This window comes from Neophocaena asiaeorientalis, unplaced genomic scaffold, assembly GCF_003031525.2.
Source record: "Neophocaena asiaeorientalis asiaeorientalis breed wild unplaced genomic scaffold, Neophocaena_asiaeorientalis_V1.1 scaffold175, whole genome shotgun sequence".
NCBI lineage: Eukaryota > Metazoa > Chordata > Mammalia > Artiodactyla > Phocoenidae > Neophocaena > Neophocaena asiaeorientalis.
The window spans coordinates 624122-646321 of NW_020175390.1; the positions used below are offsets into that span (position 1 = coordinate 624122).

The 22200-nt window shown below is 33.6% G+C and overlaps 1 pseudogene; it reads left to right on the forward strand.

Moving 5' to 3' along the window:
* The first annotated feature begins 1757 nt into the window (after positions 1-1757).
* LOC112413726 (protein lin-37 homolog pseudogene) overlaps positions 1758-22200 on the forward strand; it is a 28735-nt pseudogene continuing 8292 nt past the window's right edge.

Sequence of the window (22200 nt, forward strand, 5' to 3'; positions counted from 1 at the left end):
CTGCTAAAAATGTTTTAATCTTCCATTAAATACATGCAGAAGTTCAGAGCAATTGGTTGGAGTACTCAGACTTGCACAGAATTAAAATAAAAGTTGGAATAGCTTGAAATAAAATAAAAACAGACTGAAAAAATAAATATTCCTTAAAGAGAGAAAATAATACATTTATTAATAATATTTCAAGGGGGTAAATTTTGCTGGATGTAAATTCAGCAGTAGGTATAAAGCTAGGACTTCACATACTACTAAATTTACATATATGTAAATTTATAAATATACATATATAAGATCTCTATATATAAGTTTAACTTTATGTGTATATCTCAGATTATTTTACTTTTTACTTGTATAGATTTATTCTAATGAATTAAATATAAGCATGTCTGATGTACAAATATTTATGAGATATTTTAACTAAAAGAATAAATGTCAAAATTAGAGTGTTAATGAATTGATTATATAATATTCATGCAAGATAATAATGATAATAGCATTAGTTGGCAACTATCAATGCCCATTATACATTATAAACTGAGTTAATGGATTTTCTGTTTAAATATGCACTCTGCTTTTGCTTACCTGACATCCATTTCCAACCTTCTACTACCTTCTTTGCCTCTACTGTAGATCCTGAAGCAGGGAATACTACTTTATCCAAGCACCCCTAGATAGCAGAACAGTTGTTATAAAGTTCCAGACAATGAGATAGAAGCAGAATCCGTTGTACCCACCCCTTTTCCCCCATCATTCTTTTCCTGAACTGAGTGTGGTTATGACAGCTAGAATTATGTCAGCCATAAGGGAAAGGCCAAGAAAATCAGAGATATTAAACAGGCCCTATGGTCAAATTGTTAAACCAATGTCATCAAATTAGCAAATTGTACCTTCTAACTTCTTATTTTATATGAGGATAATATATATATGCATATATATTTACATACATTATATATATATTTGTGTGTATAATTTTCATTAGAGTCATGTAATTGTTTCTTGCAACCTTACATATTCTAGGCTAATATTTGTGCTTCATCTACTGTTTTCATTAAAATAACCATAAAGTGGTTTCAGTAGAGGATATCAAGTTTTATGGAGGTTAAATGGCTTGTCTGAAATCACGTAATTTGTTTGAGAGTTGGAGCTTGAACCAACTTTTGTCTTGTCTCCAAAACTTATGTTCTCAGCCAGTCTACAACTACTGAAATTCGTGCTATGAAAGACCTGCTTTCTTTCTGCTATGAAAGAAAGTTAATGATATAATCTTCTGAGTTTGTTTTTAGATGAACTGAATCTACTCTGCTCCTTTTTCCTCTGAGTTTTGTCTGGGTTTGTCTAATTGGAGGTACGTGCAGAATATTGGATGGTGGGGGGAGAAATAAGTATTTGTTATCCTGATTCCTTCTCTTCTGCACGCATGTTTTCCAGTGAGTTCCTACCAAAAACTATGGCTCCTACACCTGGGTTCTAGAAACAGCTCTCTCCCCTCAGACCTATCAGTGGTAACAGTGGTTAGCAGACATTTGGTTCTGTCCAAAATGTCCATAAGACGTTTGGCCCTATTTGATCATATCCATTAGCATTTGGTGTGGACCAAATATGCTCATGGACATTTTGAACAGAACCTAATAAATGTCCTGCAAGGGTAACAGTTTCCCAATGTTTCTCGCTTTGGGTACTTTTCCATCTCTTGTGGATGCTCTTAACTCTGTCAGTACCTTTTGTTATGGTTAATTTTGTGTATCAACCAGACTGGGATAATGGATGCCCAGGCAGCTGGTAAAACATCATTTCTGCACGTATTGGTGAGGGTGTCTCAGGAAGAGATCAGCATTTGAAGCAGTAGATTGTATACAGAAGATCTGCCCTCACCCACACAGGCACCATCCAGTCCATTAAGGAACTGAATAGAGCAAAAAGGAGGAGAAAGGGCAAATTCTCTCTCTCTCTGTCTCTGTCTCTCTCTCTCTCTGTCTCTCTGCTTGAGCCGAGACATCCATCTTCCCCTTCCCTCAGATACTGGTGCTCTTAGTTCTCAGGTTCTTAAACTGAGAATAGGTCTACACCATTGCCCGCCACCCTTCTCAGACCTTCAGACTGGGACTGAATTACATCGCAGGCTTTCCTGGTTTGTTTCTCAGTCTTGTAGACTCCAGATCATTGGACTCTTGGCCTCCATAACTGTGTGAACCAATTCCTACAATAAATCTTCTCATATATTATCTATCTATCTATCTATCTATCTATCTATCTATCTATCTATCTATCTATGTATCTATCTATCTCCTATTGCTTCTGTTTCTCAGGAGAACCTGACTAATCCACCTCTAAAACACTCTCTCCGTTAAACTCTCTTCAGGCACCCTGTGGTGGCAGCATGTTCTCTGGTCTCTGCCAACACTTTAAAGGATAAAATCAGCCAAGACACTATAGACTCTGCTGTATTTATTACCTTTTATAATCAAAATGTAGAAAACTGTATATAAAATATTATTATATATGTTTGATTATATCTAAATTTTGAAAACCCTGAAGACTAAATGAAGATAGTGGTTATCTATAAAGTGAAGTGGACAGTGGAATAAGTGGGAACATAAGTAGATGAACAATTTTAATGCATACATTGCATTATGATTTGATGCTTAAAATATATAAAAAGAGTATGTATTCAAAGGAAAGCAAATAAGATTAATTACAGTTGTTTTAATACTAAAGGTGAATTTTTTTGTCCAAAAGAATAAGACTAATATTATTTACTAAATTTATCTATAGTTATTAAGATCATGTATCTTCCTTTTTATACCCTAAAATGTGGGTGATCAAGACCTCTCACTTTTTCACTTTATCACTAGACAATTTTTAATATAATCCTAGGACAAAAAGGAGACCAAAATGGGAGAAGTTCAGTGCAACAATATATGGAAAGAGAGAAGGCTTTGACTTGTTTCTTTTTTTTAAACTTCATTTCAACTTTATTTTCATTTCAGAATGAATGCACGATTTTTCAGGGCTCAAGGAAACATCTGGAAAAACACCCAAAAGAACACTAAACTGATCCTCTAGGCTCTATGGGAGACAGTGATCTAAGGATAATATTTGGTCGTGCTCAGGGTAAGAGCACCGGGAGGAATCTGAAGCCTGCTCAGGCTACATATATGTGCTGCAGGCAAGGCCGGTGATGTTCACTGGAACTCACAATCTAGCCACCTGTGCTTAGGAGATACAACTACTATGAATGTGGTCAATTTAGGAAATGTATCCAGCCGTAGGCACCCTAACATCAGCTGATAAATATTTGATTTATAAAGCAATTTTCTGAGAATTTACTTTTTTTGTAGCAGGTAGAGAAAAGTGTTCATTTGTAACAACTCTTTACCTCTATTCATTAGTAATCTTTAAAAACTTTTATATAAAGAACAACACTTTTTTATTTTATTTAGAACTCTTAACAGCGCAAATAGGGATGTTCTATTATTTCATCCTCAATAAAGAAATCTCTTAATTTTATAAAAACAAATGTATAATCTCCCATGATTTTTTAAAAAATTTAATGCAAGCAAGGTATATATATACTTACAGGGAGTAAGTTGACTTTTAAGAATCTGCTTCCTCCTTTCAATACTTTTCTAATTGTATTTCTATCATGTAAATCTGTTCTGTCATTTGTATCTCTTGATTCCAAGAGTCCCAGTGAGGATATGTATTTTTCCCTAGGGAGTATCCCAGGGGAGGAGTGTGTGGAATGTATTGGTGGATCCACAGGACTAATGGCTAGGGCTATCGATGAATCATGCGAAGACTTAAGTGGCAGATTTTCATGGCCACCACAAATTGATCTTACTGTGTTTCTTGAGTTAATATCGCCTTCCCAAATGATATAGCCTTATTATAGGTTTTAGTGTGCTGCATAAGGTAGTGCCTTACAATGTTTTATTTCACCCAAGGTTATGAAAGCCTGTCACTGAAGAGAGCTTATTAAAGTAGCAGGCATGCCAACTACAGAATCTATGCTTATTCATCTGTCATAAAGCATATCTACAGTCTATGAATCCTTGCACAGTTTCTAAATCATTTTCAAACTGGAACAAAAAAATAAGCATGGAAAATTCCGTTACCATTTTGTTTATCTCCCTTTCTTTTCTCTGCAATCTTAAATATTTTGGATTAAAAATTTAATACATTTAAATTATTAACATGTTACTATGTTTATTACAGTGACTCTGATCTTGAAACTTAAGTTCAGTTGGCCCTTGAACACCAGGGGTTTGAACTGCATGGATCCACTTATACACAGATTATTTTCAACAAATATACAGTCAGCCCTCTGTATCCCTGGGTTCCACATTGTAGAAGGCCACCTGTGGCCCTGTAATAGCAGTATATTACACTGCAATTATTTTCTTTGTCTATAGCACAGTTAAAAGGTATAAATAATCATTAAAAAATATTAAACAGGGGCTTCCCTGGTGGCGCAGTGGTTGAGAGTCCGCCTGCCGATGCAGGGGACACGGGTTCGTGCCCCGGTCCGGGAAGATCCCACATGCCGCGGAGCGGCTGGGCCCGTGAGCCATGGCCGCTGAGCCTGCGCGTCTGGAGCCTGTGCTTCGCAACGGGAGAGGCCACAGCAGTGGGGGGCCCGCTTACCGCAAAAAATAAATAAAAATATTAACCAAAATATTTGTATTAAAAACAATGTTGGCAATGTGAGAAGTTTGAAAATTAAGTATTGGGAAAATTATCCCATATATGGCTGAACATTATTGCTTACTTGTTCTACATAATTAAAACTAGAATAACATACTGTACAGTCAGCAAGTAATCAAACCAGACTATGTATATTTAGCTGTCAGCTCTAGAAATTTCCAATTTAGTGACCATGAGTAAGATACCCTTCTGTGCTTTAACTTCCTCATTTTTAAAATTGGTAGAGTAATATAAACCACCTCCGAGGTACTTGGGAAGACCATTTAACATGTACAACACGCTATAAAGTGACCTACTATTACCGAACTCAGGTTTGGTTGCTAGTTGCTCAAGGATCCAATACTGAGAGACAAGTGTTGGGTAAAAAGAAAGACAGCTTTATTCGGGAAGCCGGCAACCTGGGGGAGGAAGTGGACTCATGTCCCAAGGAACCAATTCCCAACTCCCCAGGTTTTTTTTTTTTGTACGTGGTAGAGGCAGGTAGAGGACATGGCGGCAGGGAGGTCTGTCCCAGGAAGGCTCCAATAACGTCCTGCTCAGTTACACTACTACAGTTTTAATTTTTTTAGTTAGAAAAAGAAATGTTACTTTAAAATTTGATATGAAGTAATGTTTTAGGATCACATAGCATATGTAGATGATTAACTTTATGGAATAAGAATTTATAGTATATTCATTTTGCCAATTGTGGATCATTAGAATGGTACGCCATCTATTGTTCCAGAAAACCTTATTGCGTGAATGATATTTAAAAATAAGTAGAGACTTATTGTGGTAATCATTTTGCAATACATACAAATATTGAATCATTATGTTGTACACATGAAACTAGTATGTCATATGTCAATCATATCTCAATAAAAATTGAAAAATAAAAATAAGTATAATCAATGTATCTAGTATTTTTATTAAACTTATAAAATTTTGATAATACTATGAATCTGAGAATAGCTTGCAAGTGGAATATATTTTAAGCCATATCAGTAGTTCAGGGAGTATACTCCCCTAGATTATGTTGGAATTATTATTCTATTCTAGGCTTTGTTTATGCTGTAGGAGAAAAATTGCCAACATTTAAAGGTTCAGAACAGAGAATAGTATATCAGTTTGGCCCACTTGTATATATTTCTTCCCATCAGGCTACAAACTACTACTAAAATACAGAAATGGACGAAGAAACATAGTATTATATGGACGTAATACATTCCTTATCACCCTCAATACAGTGGTCTCATGGAAAGTTTTAATAAGCAATAAAACATGTTGTTTAATTCAGAAGGGGAAAACGTCTTGAAAGTTACAATGCAGATGTGATTTCCAATTGAATGTGGGAGGAGAGAAGGTGGAGATACTATTGAAAAGCTTTCAAGGATTGGGGTGTAGAAATAAGTTATGGGAATGATGTAATTATGCAGCTTTATTATCTTTATTATTTCTCAGAACTTTTTATTTTACTTTGACTGACTTGATTGTCTAAAGATAGCAGCTACACTGGGCCAGTTGGATATGTCACTGAAAAAGACAGGAACCTATAACACTGAATTTGGCTTGTGCATTCCTGAATAAAACCTTCAGTGGATCATAACATCCTCCTGTGTAGTTAAAATAGGGTTAGCTGTGACCACATTAGCAAGTAGAAGGCAGTTGTGTAGTTCTTTACCAGTCAGATGACATGGCATCTTCCAGGGGAGGAGGCAAAGGAGAAACCATATCAGTGTTATCATTGCTTGCTTTATGGCTAAGCTGTACTGCCAAATGAGGCTAATCTACCAGGGTGGGTTCAATGAGATGACAGATAGATGCTGATGGAGACGGTGGCAAATGAGAAGACTCATAAGACCTCCTCAGAGAAAGAACAATACTACTACCAACTTTTTTTCAGGTTTCTTGCTGACAAAGCTGATGCTAAAAACAGCTATCTATAGTCATTTTTCCAGAAAAGAAATACTGGGTCACTGCTTACTTCAAGTGTCTGCCTAAAGGCTCGACCTGTATAGTCTGGATTTAAGATGTGTAGCACTTCCTAACTGGCCATTGCCTTCTTGGAGCTAACATTTGGTTCATGACATTAGAATTCTATTTTCTGTTCTTTTTCAAAAACTTAAGAAATATTACCTTTGTATCACACAGGATAAAGACTGTTGGATAGCTCAGCATCTGCACACTGTGTCGCTGGATTAAATGACACATTGTTAGGCCAGATGTCTGGATATGATGAGAAGCAGATTTTGCCACCTACTTAGTTTGTCATGTCTTTACTTTTTCACCTCTACCAAATCCGAATGTGGATGAAATGCCTTTAAGAAGAGAGATAATGGGACCTGGATAGCCTTGAAGACAGTGACAGTGATGATAAAGTGGCCAAATATCACTGGTAATTATCCTCTGGTGTTTCATATGGGCCACTAGTGGGGAGTCCTATAGAGCACCCAGACAGCTGTCTTTATCAGAGAATGTGCTGTTCCTAGGTGAAAGTCCAAATAGTGGCACTAGAGGGAGCTCTTTTCCAAGAGTTCGCAGTGATCTTCACGTCAGTGGACAGGGTTTGCTTCCAAGCTGAAAAGGATACTCATCAGCAACACTGGAGGAGGCCTTTACTCTCACCCAGGAAGGAATATTAAAGATTTCTATTACTGTGGAATCTTTGAAATCATTCAGGAGTCCTAGAGGACAAGTTGGCATTGGGGGAGGCACTTCATTTATAAGAACTCTATGGTAGGCCTAAGCTATGGGAAAAAAAAAAAAAAAACTTGTTGGATAGTGTGGCTTTAATTGAAATATTTGAGATATTGTGTCCCATGCATATTTTGAGAGACTAATTTGAAAAACCCATCTCAAGAGATAAACAATGAACTTGTTCAGCTGAAAGCACAGTGCAATTGGCCTTTTAAAACATATTAGTAATAATAATAAATTTAAATGGATTAAGGGTTCCATGGCACTTTCTTGTCAAAACTTAGCCAGTAAAATATACAGAAGGCTTTTTGGTTTTGCTTTCTCTACTAGAAATCCATCATGTATTTTAGGGAAAAATAGAATGGAAACTTACTGAATATTCATGAGGTTTATGGTATCAAACTGTGATGCTACAGCAAAGCAAAAATATTTAAACAATTGTTAAATTGTATCAGATCCAATAAAAATGATTTCTGTATATTCCAGTAGAGGTTCTTACATATATAATGCTATCAATATTTATTGAGCTTAATTAACTATGTGGATATATCAATACATGACTGCCTGATAACTTTAAGATACTTGACATATGTAGGATTTTGAGTCTTCTTCTGGTTTTAGCAGGAGCCATACTGAAGCCTACCTGATTTTAAGTAAAACAATTCATCAAGGTGTTTATACATTATTGATGAAATTAATCCACTGTAACTCACAATGCTTATGTCTTTCTTACTATCTTTTTGAACACTACTCTTCTGAGCATCTGTAATTCCCTGGGTAGTTTTCCTGACTCCCCTAATGCTGTGCCTGATAGAGACTTTTTACTCTGCCTACAAAGCTCTGCACCCTAATTCTCCCCATTTACCCACCTAAGTAAGCAATTTACGTGATTCTTCTCAACTGAACTGTCAAAGTGCCTTGCTTTAGTTTTATCTTTCATGACACTTGCTCTATCTTGTCTTACATTTTTATTTTTATTTATACTGAACCAGAAAAGATACCGTATTTTATCATAATTGTCTCATTTCAGTGGTTAGCACAGTGCCTTATGCGTATCAATTTTTCAGCAATTATGTTTTATTTATGAGCTATAATCCCATCTACTTTGAGAATAAGATTGTTATTTTTACTATAATAATGATGCTTTTAATGATATTATTGCAAAAATGATTTAGGGAGGAATCAACAGTCTCTTTCATCATTACTTTCCAGAGGTTAAACAAAAGCTCTGGTTTAAACCTGAGCAGGCTTAATACAATTCTAAAAACAACAAAACAAAACAAAAACCTGTAGAAAAACACACACACAAAAAAATTGATGAGTTGAACAAACTCATCAATTTAAATAACTTCTCCTTTTTCATTTTATTTTTATATTCTAATGTGTTTAATAAATATCTGTTTCTATATTCTGCTCAAGTTATGAACACAGTGTTCAATTCTATAGTCAATACTACTAGAGCCCTCTGCCGTGTGCTAGAAATATAACAGTAGAATATGGTTGCTTCAGATACACTGGAAATAGTGCAGTGAGTAATGTCCTTATAGCTACTCCCTTCATGTTTCAAAACTACATCATTTAGGTTACCTAGGCTATATTACTATAACATGAATGGTAGTTTTAAAAATTAATACACTGTAGTAAGTAACTAGATTTTTTCTCTCTGTGACTGCTAGTTGTAAAACAATGATTTGTATATTCAAAAGTAGAAAGAAATCAAGAGCCAATCCCCTCTTCTCAGATTTCTTGTTAGTTTATTCCTATAAGAAATATTTTCTTATCTTGACAACTAGGGTCTTTCTTCATTTACTAGGGCTTTCAACTAACTGGCTGTTTTGCTCTTTTTTGATTATAGTGCCCAATCCATTAAATAATAGATCCTTCTTCCCTTCCTCCTTTCCTTCCCTTCCTTCCTTCCTTTCATTCTTTCTTCATAGAGCCAGACTTGTAAAATTCCAATTTTCTTTGCATTTCAGGAGTGACACACTATTTCACATACCATTCTTATTGCATTAGACAGGAACTTTAAAAATCTTGGGCACAGTTTCTCTGTGACTCACAGATCAAAATTTTTTTAAGCAGAATACATTCTCTCTGTTGGGGTTACACCTCTTATTTGAGAAATAATAGTATTCTCACCTTGATTGAGGGAAAATAAATGGTGTTCATATGACATTAAAAAACTTATGTTCAAATATTCTGTGAGATCAGGGGCTGGGTTTGGATTTTTCACATCTCTATTTTCAGTGTAATATACAGTTTTCAAGAGTAATTTCTCAATTTATCAATTGTGTGAACAATCGGTAGTATTTGGATGGAACCCACAAGCACTCTCACTGTTCATTAATTCTCTAGCATGTTTACACAGTGAAAAAATGCACACAGAAATCATTATAAGCTGAAGTTAATTTAAGAAGTTTTATTTATGCATAAAATAAAATCCATAGCATTTTGAAAACGTTATTGCTTCAAGCTTAATAGAGAATGTATTTCCACAAAGTGTAAACAGTCAGTAAATTATTATAAGAAAAAACTGACTAGAGCTTAATCTCATATAACAAGGGAACATTTTTGTGAATTAATTATACAGATTATAGTATTTTTAATTTCTAAAAAAAGAAGACTTTATTTCAAAGTATAGTGTTGTGCTAGTATGAATGTGTGTAGAATAAGATAAAGTTCTAATAATTTTTAAATTAATTTTATCTAAGGATATGTTAATATTGATAGAGCAATAATTATATGAGAAATTGACCAGGTTATTTTTTGTTCTGGCAATGTGAGAGACCACATCAATAATATCTTTAAAAATAATAAAAAATGTAAAGCTATGAAAGTTGAGAAATTTTTGACTCCTTGTAAAAGCAGCAAATTGCAATTAAATACTCACTCTGAAACTATACTTCTAATGACGTGTTAGATTAGAAAAACTAAAACAAAAACTCTACTATCACAGAGGTAAAATATGACAATCATGTGTTATCTTTTCTTCCCTCAGCTGTGGATCTCCAGATCATTTAAAAACACTGGGCTTCATGGTGTTTTGGGGTTTGAATTTACATGGTTCACATTGTGTGAGAATAAATGCTACCTGACCCCCTGCCAGAAACTAATTTTTTAAATATAAAATTATTGCTTGACTAATGATTCTCCAAAAGCTCATATTAGAAAAGATTTTCACACAAAAGTAAGCCCACCAAATGTGAGCAAAAACTCAAATGTGTCATTAAAACCCTATGAAAACATAATCCCCCATGTCAGAGAATTGCATTGAATGCAGCACAGAGAGGTGAAACACCAGAATATGAAAGACTTCAGGAGCCTGGAGATTAGGATGTGAAGTCCAAGCTATATGTCTAATAGGAATCACAGAAGAAGAATTAAGGAAGACTTAGTATTTTTAAAACAGTCACAGAAATAAAAACTATAACGCACACAAGACAATAGAGAATTTACTCTTCACCAATTCTTCTGGAAAAAATAATAATTTTAAGATATTCTTCATGAGGATGGAACTAAAATTGATTAAAAAAACAAAATGCAAAAAGCTGTGGTGAAGAAGTAAATTTCTCTATGTGTGTGTGATGTGCACATTATTTTTCTGATCTGAAGAAATAAAAGGTTATAAACCTATAATTTAGATCAATATAACTTATAAGTTGGAGGGATGTGGAGATAAGAATGAAAGTGTATTTTGGAGAAATATAATCTATAATTCCAAACCAACACAGCAAAAGAACACAGAATCAAGAAAAAATAATTGATCTAATCGATGAGGGGGAAAAGCACAACATATAAGCATAACTAAATTAGGTAATAAAAAAATATCCAAACATTCAATAATCAAAAAAATATGAACAAATTAAATGTACCTTAGGAGACTATTTTTTCGGTCAGATAAATAGGTAGAGTAAGTATTCACTGCATATTTGATAAATTGCATAAATAATTTTCTAACAATGAAAAGATAACCTTTCTGACATTTCTATTATCCACCTCGCCATCTCCATCCTTAAGAACTTCAACAATAATTTGTCATGGTCTTTTCAATGTGATTTTTTTTTTAAAGGAGGAATTTTTATTTATTTATTTTTATGATATTTTTTAACTTTTTATTTAGATTGTTAATCAACATTGTTGATTAACAATGTTGTAGTAGTTTCAGGTATGCAACAAAGTGATTCAGTTACACATATATATGTTTTTAAAGACATCTTATTAACAGCACTGATGAAGATAAAGCAATAGTTTTTGCATCAATGTTAACTTAAGAATACAAATAAGTGTTATTTATCTAGCATTCTTGAACATTTGTATAAGTAAATGTACTGTGTGCATATGGCATGATACTGAATTTTTCAAAGAGCTTGGCTGACCTCTATTTGAAAGATTTGCTAAGAAGATAATATCTTGATAAATTGGAAGGATATAAAAAATATATCTCAATTATTTTTTAAAAATATAAAAAATAAAAGGGATATAGAGTACATGAATTAAAAATCAGTAGTGACCCAATTTATAATGATAAATAAGAGGCAAGGTCCATAGTCTAAGTGTAATTTTCTAAAAGATTCTGAAGTAATCGACGCAAAAAAATATTTTTGTTTAAATGTAGGAAGAGGCACTGTTACATATTATTTGAGATGGTAATATCTGTTTCAAATTCTGCTTCCACTGACTATTAACTTCATTACATTTAGCAAGTGATTTAACTTTTATGTGTATTAGGTACTTCTGTAAAATTTGGGGGAAATGCCAAATATATAGAGCTATTGCGTGAGTTTAATTGGATAGGTCATGTGAAATAAAAGAACAGTGCCTGGAAAATAGAAAGCACTCACTAAATAAATCCAGGTATGATTGAAATCTGTAGCAGAGAAGATTATATTTCTTTAGATTATGTCTGTGAATAGGAAGCATGATACAGCTTCCTCCCTCAAGAAGATGGTTAGGAATTTTGAAAAATTCCTCTGATACCAAGTTGATTCATCTGTCATACTTGACACGGAAGGGAAAATGTATACAATATGAAATTTAAAAGTCAGAGCCCAAAGATGTAGATAGAAAATACATAGTAAGAAAAAAATGTTTAAAAATGTTCTTACTTGCAGCTCTTCAATAAGCAGGTTCCCTGTTGTTCAGTTTAGGTATTTAGGGTGTGGGAAAGTAGGCATGAGGACAGACAAAAATCAGGACCTGGACAGAGTTCCCCAGGACTGGTAGTGCAATATAGGTATATGGTAACTTGAATTGGGAACTAGTAGATATTTATACTTAACAATTTTTTTCTAGACTTGTCAATGAGACTCCAGTAGGCAGTACAATACAGGAGTGAACTATGGCAGTAAAGGGAAGAAAGACCATGTGTGGCCATCAATAATTAAAATCAGTTAAGGAGCCCATTAGATTAGACCCTGAAGAAAATTCACAGCATTTGAAAATAATATTGTTAATATACTATCTGTTTACAAAACCAAGCTAATTTGTTGCTGAGTGGCTTAACTGATGTGTTTAAGCTAATTATTTTCCCTGTAATGAAGAACTTGTCAATAGATGCAGTTCCTTCCTTGGTATCGGGTTTAGCATGTAGCCAGTTGGACTCTTGCAAGGAATATCACTATGATATGCTCAGAATGAGGTGAATGTGAATGCCCCAAATTCCATCATTTATCAGAGTGAAATATAATGTGGAATTTAGCTAGAATCAGCAGAGTGCCCTGAATATAACCAGACAGCTAATAGACATAGAAACATGAGGAATTTCAAGATATGTGACTACTACAGTAATTACTTTTTATTTTCAAATGTCTCAAACTTTCTGTGGAAATCTGTTGCCTTTAAAAGCTTAGAATTTACCCTGAGCATTGTAATATAGTTTGAAATCAGAAAATGTGATACCTCCAAGCTTTGTTTGTCTTTCTCAAGTTTGCTTTGGCTATTGGGGTGTCTTTTGTGGTTCCATTAAACTCTAAGAGTTTTCATTGTTTTTGGTAGGGATTGTGTGGAATATGTAGATTTCCTTGGGTCATATGGACATTTTAATAATATTAATTCTTCAAATTCTTGAACATACTAGATGAAAAATGCCATTGCAGTTTTGGTAGGGATTGTGTGGAATACGTAGATTTCCTTGGGTCATATGGACATTTTAATAATATTAATTCTTCAAATTCTTGAACATACTAGACCAACAATAAATCCACACTTATACAGTCAATTAATCTTTGACAAGGGTATCAGGAACACACAATGAGGAAAGGACCCTCTTCAGTAAATGGTGTTGGGAAAACTGAATATCCACATGTGAAAGAATGAAACTAGACCCTTATCTTACACCACCTAGAAAAATTAACTTGAAATGGATTAAAATTTTTAACCTGAAACCATACAATTCCCAGAAGAAAACATAAGGAGAAAGCACCTTGGTATTGGTGCTGCAGTGATTTCTTTAGGATATGAATTGAATATTATTTAGCCACGAGAAAGAAGGAAATCTTGCCTATTGCAACAGTGTAGGTAAACCTGGAGGACATTATGATAAATTAAATAGACAAGGCAGAGAAAGACAAATTCTGTATCATCTCACTCTTATGTGTAATCTAAAAAGAAGTTTAACTCATAGAAACAGAGTGATTGCTAGGAACTGGGGAGTCAGGGAAATGAAGAGATGTTGGTCACAGGGTACAAACTTTCAGTTATAAAATAAATAAGTTCTGGGGGTCTAATGCACAGCATGGTGACTCTAGTTAATAATGCTGTATTTATATACTCGAAATTTGACAATAGAGTAGATTTTAAGCATTCTCACCACGCAAACACAACAGGTAACTCCTTGAGGTGATGAACGTGTTAATTAACTTGATTGTGCTTATCATTTCACAATGTATACATATATCAAAACATCACGTTGTACACTTTAAATATGTACAATTGTATTTGTCAATTGTATCTCAATAAAGTTGGGGGAAGAAAATAATTTACCCTGAGATTCTACCTTACGTAGAATCTACCTACCTAAGGTAGAGAGTAATTGGTCAATGACAAGGATACACTAGCTGCTCCAGTGCCCACACCACAGGCTGGCAGAATATATGTCACAGTGGCTCATGGTTTTAACACTGATCCAAAGAGATTCTGAAATTCCAGCACAACTGGGGACTCCTAAGTATCTATCAAAGGAGGGAAGATTTGATAGCTAAGTCATTGAAAGTAAATTGGAAATTTGGTTTAATTGATTTTCTAGCAAATAGAAGTTAACTTTTTGTCTTCTTCTTTGATCTCAGCTGAGTGCAGGACAAGAGGACCTATGGATAAACTGAAACATAAGAAAACTAAACATCACTATATCCTCTCTATTTCTCCTATCCTTGTCTTAGGAACCATATTCACAACTTCTGTCTATCTCTTTCATTTGGTGGTCCTCGGGATTTTCTCAGTCTCCCTTTCTCATCTCAATTGATACACAGCTCTTGCATTTCATCCAATTTTTCTTGGCTTCTACTACCTTTGTACACAGTTCTATGAGTCTCATTCCCAATTATACTCATAAGTTCCAAATCCATATGTCTGATGGGTTATGAAAACATCTACTTGAAAATCCATTAAGAAATATTAAATTATCATCTATATCATTAAATAATCTCTCATCATCTTACCACCTTTCTCCTAAACCTGCTTTTCTGCTGATTTCTCTTATGTTATTTGCGTTTAAATACTAGCGCTATACTTGACTTTCACTCCTCCATTCCTCTTTCTAGTCAGTCACAAACTCATGTTGATTCTGCCCCTTATATGATGATCAAACTGTCCATTTCTCTCCTACTCAGTGCTATAGCTGTAAAACACACCATTATAATTCTCACCTTGCTTATTGTAGTTACTAGTATTGTTTATCTATCTTTAGATTTGTATTGAAATATTCTGTTTCTAAAACCCAAATGTGATAAATGTTTAACATATCTTTCCTAACTACTTCACGCTGAAGCTGGGACATAGTTGCCCTTACTCTCTTATCTATACTTTGCGTTATCTTTTATGCCATATAAACTTCCCTAGACTGTCCTATATGAGACGGCAAGAATATCCACTCTATAAACCTTTGTATTCCCATGTTTTAGTAAATGCTGATCGCGTAGAGAGCTCCAATAATTTTATTGAATGAATAATAAACTTGGGTAGATTTTAGGACAATAAGAGGGTTCACAGTCTCTTCTTTCATCATCAAAAATAAGATAAATGTCTATTATCTGGGTTGCAAGTACTTATGTTCTTAGGGAAGAGTTTGTACTCCTAAGATTATAAAATGCGTAACTAATACCAGTGTAGAAAAAGCCCTCTATTCTCCATTGCATTAAAAAATAAATAAAAACTATAACAGTGGAGTACTGATAGTTTGTTCTATTGTGGTTTGTGTGTATGTGTGGTGGGTGGGATTCTTGACTCTGATCCTTCATTCCTCCCTGTATCCATAGCCTTGTCATAGCCTCATTGTGGGCAGAGTCCCTTGGCATTGGGTTTGGCCCAATGTCTTGCTAAGGACAATGGTAAGTACAAGTAGTTGAATTTTTAATGCACTAAATCCAAGCTGAGGTCTGAAAAAGTCTTATGCGTTTTCACTAGCTTGGTTGCACTTTTGACATCACCATGAGAGGATCATGGACCCAGGAAGAGGAAAGCCATGGGCAGCAGAACCACCACAACTGAACTGCCCCAGCCAAGACCTGCCTTAAGCAGCAAACCCCCAGTGACAAGCAGATGCATTAGAAAAAATAAATGAGTGTTGTTACAAGCCAGGGGTGTTGGGTGGTTTTATATAACAGTAGTTAACTGATGCAGTTTTATTAAACTTCATTAAAAGTACAGGCAAATCTGTAGTACAACTGAAACATCCATTGTTAATCAACCCCTGAGACTGATCACTTACCTCATTAATAAACTTAGTTTATATTCAGTTTCATACTAATTTCCCAAAAGCTGATAGGTGAACCTGTATGGAGGAAATCAGGGAGATAAAACTTTTAGATACTGTTATATATATGAGCTATGTAGGGAACAAAACAAACAACACTTCATGCCATAAAGAATAAAAGGTAAATCAGCTGAAATTATTTAAATTGATGTAGAACACTATGCTTCCCTGCACATAATTATAGATAAGTTTTCTACTTGACCTTTCAAATATGCATGTACTTCTCAATCCTCCCTGGAAAAATAACGCTATTGGCAACTAATTATTAGAGTGAGGCAGTAAATGATGTGATTTATAATATGTGCTACAATTTCTTTATATTTTCATTATAAATAAGCAAATTTTAGTAACTGATAAATTTATATTTAATTGTGCATTAACTCAGACTTTAAATAGGAAATGTCCGGTAATTAAGCTTTACAAATACTCATAATTATTTGGTGTAGGGGTGGAAGTATTGAATAGCTGTGCCAGGAGGTTCTAGATTTGAGTTTTTCATGATCAGTTAGAGCAGGCAGTATGCAACATGCAGATTCTAAAGTTAAAGGAAAATAAATGTGTAGATTTACTTTTATTCAAGTGCTATGGCATATTTGGTCTTTTTATTTTTTTTAGCCAGTAGCAGCTAATACTTTTCTGTACTATAAACATGAAATCTGTTTGATAACTGTTATCAAAACATCTGTTCTGTATATGCCATTTCTGAAATAGGCATTTTTATGTCTTCCCACTGGAATAATTGAATCCAAGTTTGGCTTCTGCATCATATATGGATTTCTAGTTCTATTTCAAGAGTTATTTTGCTCTTGGATGTTATCAGTTTTAAAATGTGTCCCCCGTGTGGAAGAGAGGAGATAAATCAGCTTTATATTTTGTGGTAAAGCAAACATTGTGCTTAAACACTTATGGGCTGCAGGCTACCCTGATAAAGAGACTGAAGACAGTTCCCGGAGAAGGACTTAGATTAAAATTGTAATCCGTCAACATTCCTAGAAGATGGAGGAATGGGGCCTTGGTCTTGTTGGGGGATATAGGAAGAATACCACAGAAGTCTGCAGTATTAATTTTTTTTTAGACAAGAAATCCACATTGTGGGTTTGAAATTACTTTATTTACAATTTGATAGAAGTCTGCTTAAAAATGATATAAAATGCCAAATAGGTTTAGTCAGTATATAAGCTAAACATAAGCAAAAACATTAACCCTTGTACAGATAATTGGTTTGCATAGATGTTACCCATTTAATGGCATGTTTCATGTTCTGTATTTTATGAACTTTAAGACATTATATTTTTTTTGTATTGAAAAACTTCCCAAACCAAGACAAATTAAATGATTACTCATTATAGCCATTCTTGTTGACATTGCCTGAACATATGTAAAATAGCTTATGTCTATTTCTGTTTCCTCACCTCGACTGAAATATATGCATCAGTGATTCCACTTACATTTAATTAAGTTGTCACCTAATTTTCATTCCATAGTATTACAACCAGTCTTAACACTTGGGTAAGGGTTGTCAAGATTTGAAGAAAATGTTTGAAACAGTACTGGAGAGCTTTTTTAAGAAATGATACATTATACCCACAACGTTAACAGAATGAAAAAAAATGATTATCTCAATAGATGCAGGAAAAAGTTTTGACAAAATTTAACATTTATTAATGATAAATTTTTTTTTAAACTCTTAACAAAATCGGTATAGAAGGAATGCACCTCAGCACAATAGTCCATATATGAAAAGCCCACAGCTAACATCATAATCAATGGGGAAAAAACATGAAAGCTTTTCCTCTAAGATAGTACAAAGCAAGGTTGCCCACTGTTGCCACTTCTATTTGTATAGTACTGGAACTCTTAGCGAGATGAATTGGACAAGAAAAAGAAGGCATCCAATTCAGAAAAGAAGAAGTAAAATTACCTCTGTTTGCAGATATATGTAGAAAATCCTAGAGACACAACAAGATAACTGCTAGTACTAATAAATGAATTTAGTAATATTGCAGGATCAAAAGTAACTTACAAACACCAGTCATCTTTTATATGCAGACAATGAACTATCCAAAAAAGAATTTAAGAAAACAATCCCATTCAAAATAGCAAAATAATGAACAAAATAACTTAGGAATAAACCTAACCGTAAATGTTGTTCACTGAAAATTATAAAATATTAATAAAGAAAACTAAAGGAGACACAGATAAATTTAAAGACATTCCATGTTCATGGAAAAATGAATATTGTCAAAATGTCTATACTACCCAAAATGATCTACAGATTCAATGCAATCTGTATTAAAATACCTTTACAGAAATAAAGAAGACAATCCTAAAAATCATACGTAGCCACAAAAGACCCAAAGTAATCAAAGCAATGTTGAGCAGCAAGAGCAAAGTTGGAGGCATTATACTTCCTGACTTCAAAATAAATTACAAAGTTACAGCAAGCAAAACAGTATAGATTGGCTTAAAAACAGACATATAGGCCAATTGAACAGAAGAGAGAACCCAGAAATAAATCCATAAATTTATGATCAATTCATCTTCAGAATTGTGTACCAAGAACATACAATGGGGAAAGATTACCTCTTCAATAAATTATGATGGAAAACTGGTTATCCACATGGATAAGACTGAAACTAAGCCCTTATCTCATACCATATACAAAAATCAACTCAAAATTGATTAAAGATGTAAACATGAAGCCTGAAACAGTAAAAGTACTGGAAGAAGATATGGCAAAAAAGCTTCTTGACATGAGTCTGGTCAATTAATTTTTTGGATATGACTCTAGCCATATACAAAAATCAACTCAAAATTGATTAAACATGAAGCCTGAAACAGTAAAAGTACTGGAAGAAGATATGGCAAAAAAGCTTCTTGACATGAGTCTGGTCAATTAATTTTTTGGATATGACTCTAAAAGCAATGGCAACAAAAGCAAAAAATGACAAGCAGGATTGCATCAAACTAAAAATCTTCTGCACAGCAAAGGAAACAGTCAAAAGGGTGAAAAGGCAACCTATGGAATGGGAGAAAATATTTGCAAGCCATATATCTGTAAGGGTTTAATATCCAAAGTATACAAGCAAATAGTCTGACTTAAAAATGAGCAAAGGACCTAAACAGACATTTCTCAAAAGAAATACAAATGTCAAAGAGTTATATGAAAAGGAGCTGAACATCACCAATCATTGGGAAATGCAAATCAAAACCACAATGAGGTATCATCTTACACCTGTTAGAATGTAGATATCATTCTAACATACGGAGAAAATGGAACATTTTTATGCTGTTGGTGGGAGTGTAAATTGGCACAGTCATTATGGAAAACAGTATGGAGATTCCTGGAAAATTTAAAAATAGAACTACCATATGATCCAGCAACTCCACTTCTGGGTATATATCCGAAGGAAATGAAATCAGTTCTTCGAAGAAATATCTGCACTCCATGTTCATTGTAGCATTATTCACAAGCGCTAAGATATGGAAACAAACTAAACAGCCATCAATGGATGTGTGGATAAAGAAAATGTGGTATATACATGAAATGGAATATTTTTCATTATTTAAAAAGAAGGAAATCCTGCCATTTGTGGCAACACAGATAAAAGTTTCGTCATCTGGAGAATGGTCAACTGTAGGACATTATGCTAAGTGAAATAAGTAGTCAGAGAGAGAAGAACAAATACTGCATTATCTCATTTATGTGTGAAATATTAAATTGTCAGACTCACAAAAATAGAATAGAATCGTGGTTGCCAGGGACTAGAGTATGGAAACAGGGACCTGTTGATCAAGGGGTACAAAGTTTCAGTTATGCAAGATTAATAAGGTCTGAAGATCTAATGTACAGCAATGTGACTATAGTTAACAATACTATATTGGATATTTGAAATTTGCTAAGTGGTTAGATCTTAAGTGTTCTCAGCACCATGGGAAAAAAAAAGAAAAAAGACAATGTTCACTGTGTGAGGTGATGAATATGTTAATTAGCTCAATTGTTATGATTACTTCACAATGTATAAGTAAATCAAAACATAAAGTGGTATACCTTAAATATATATAATTTTTATTTGTTAATTATACTTCTGTACCACTTGGTGGGGGGGAAGAATGATGCTTCACAAATGCCTTCGATGGTCCAGAAGACAATGTTATTTAAGAAAAATGCAGGAATGAGAAATCATTTTCATACAGTTTTACTGGCAGTGTTTTTGCTTTCTTAGTGATAGATGAAATAAGACTGCATAGTGCATAGCATAGTGATGCCTTATATATGATGAAATACAGTCTTAAGAAATTTTACCCATAATTTCAAATTTTGTTTAATAATTATTAAAGTTGTATAATTATAATATCAATAAATATTAATATTATATCAAATAGCATTGAAGACAATAAGTATTAAATATTATATGAGGCATTTTATGTAAATTGAAATGAATAAAATTGCAGAAACATACAAGTCATGATTATGTGTGTACCAGATAAACTATCTTCAAAAATATTCAATTATAATGATTAAAATAACTCAAGAAACTCACGGAAATACAGTTCCACAAAAAACAACTTCAATACAATTTGTCTGAAACAAGTAAATAGGACAAATATGATTAAAAACACCTAATAAATATTTAAAAGGTTAAATAATATATATTTATACAAATACATTAGAAAAATATCAATTTTTAGTGATATTTAGTCTTAGATAAATCTTGTTAGTGATATCTAGTCTTGGATAAATATTATATGCCTTTTTCTAGATGAATATATACATAATGAAAGATAAAGAAAACAAGTTGGGCAGATATTTTTTAATACAACATGATAAAATAAATTTTAAAACATGAAACAAATGACAATATGTTTCTACTCTTTTCTAAAACCTTTAATGTAGCTGATATTAATTTTGTCACTTAGCTTTCCACATCTTTCCTAATGTTTAAAGATATAGCTGAGTCACCCATGTAAGGTCTTCTTCCTTCCATTTTTTTCTCTTCCTTTTTCCCAGCCTTTTCTGCTTTCTTCTGTCTCCCCTGCTTTCCTCCCCTCCCTCTTGTCTTTCCCCCTTTGCTCTTTTCTGTTTTCCCTCCTCCTCCTTCCTCCCTTTCTTCCTTCCTTCCTTCCTTCCTTATCTCTAAATCTTTCCCTGTTATATTGAGAAAAAAATCTGTTCAGGTTATTACCCTTATTCATCTTGCTTGAAATAAGATTGTATATAATTAAATATTTAAATAAATATAATATAAATCAAATCCATAATCAGCAAATAATTGCTGCCTCTGAAAGTTAATAATCATTTTACTATTTACACATGAGTTTTAATTTTTTACAATTTGTTTTGCTTCTTGTGTAGTTTATATGTTGAAATTTTTAGTTTGCTTTATTTGCTTTGCCTTTTTTGGCCGATCATAACAATAAAATACTACATTGATAATACAGGGCATATATGTAATATGTAATCAAAATTCATGGAAAACTAAAAATGAATGAGGCAAAATAAATGTATCTATAAATGGTAAATTATAAAAGAGAAATGAATGTAATATGTGCATAAACAAGTTTTACTTAAACTGCATTACATTAGTGGAATAATGAACACTGATAGTGCTATGTAAAAGCTTTTCCATGTCTGGCCATTCGTTGAGTTTTGTCCAGTATGTAGGTGTACATAGCACCAAAGTAAGGAACAAGTACTGATACATGCTACAACATGGATAAATTGTGAAATACTATGCTAAATGAAAGAAGTGAGTCACAGAGGACCGTATGTGATTCCATTCGTATGAAATGTTCAGAATAGGCAAATCTATAGATAAAGTATATTGGTTGCCTAGAGCTAAAGATGGGGGTAA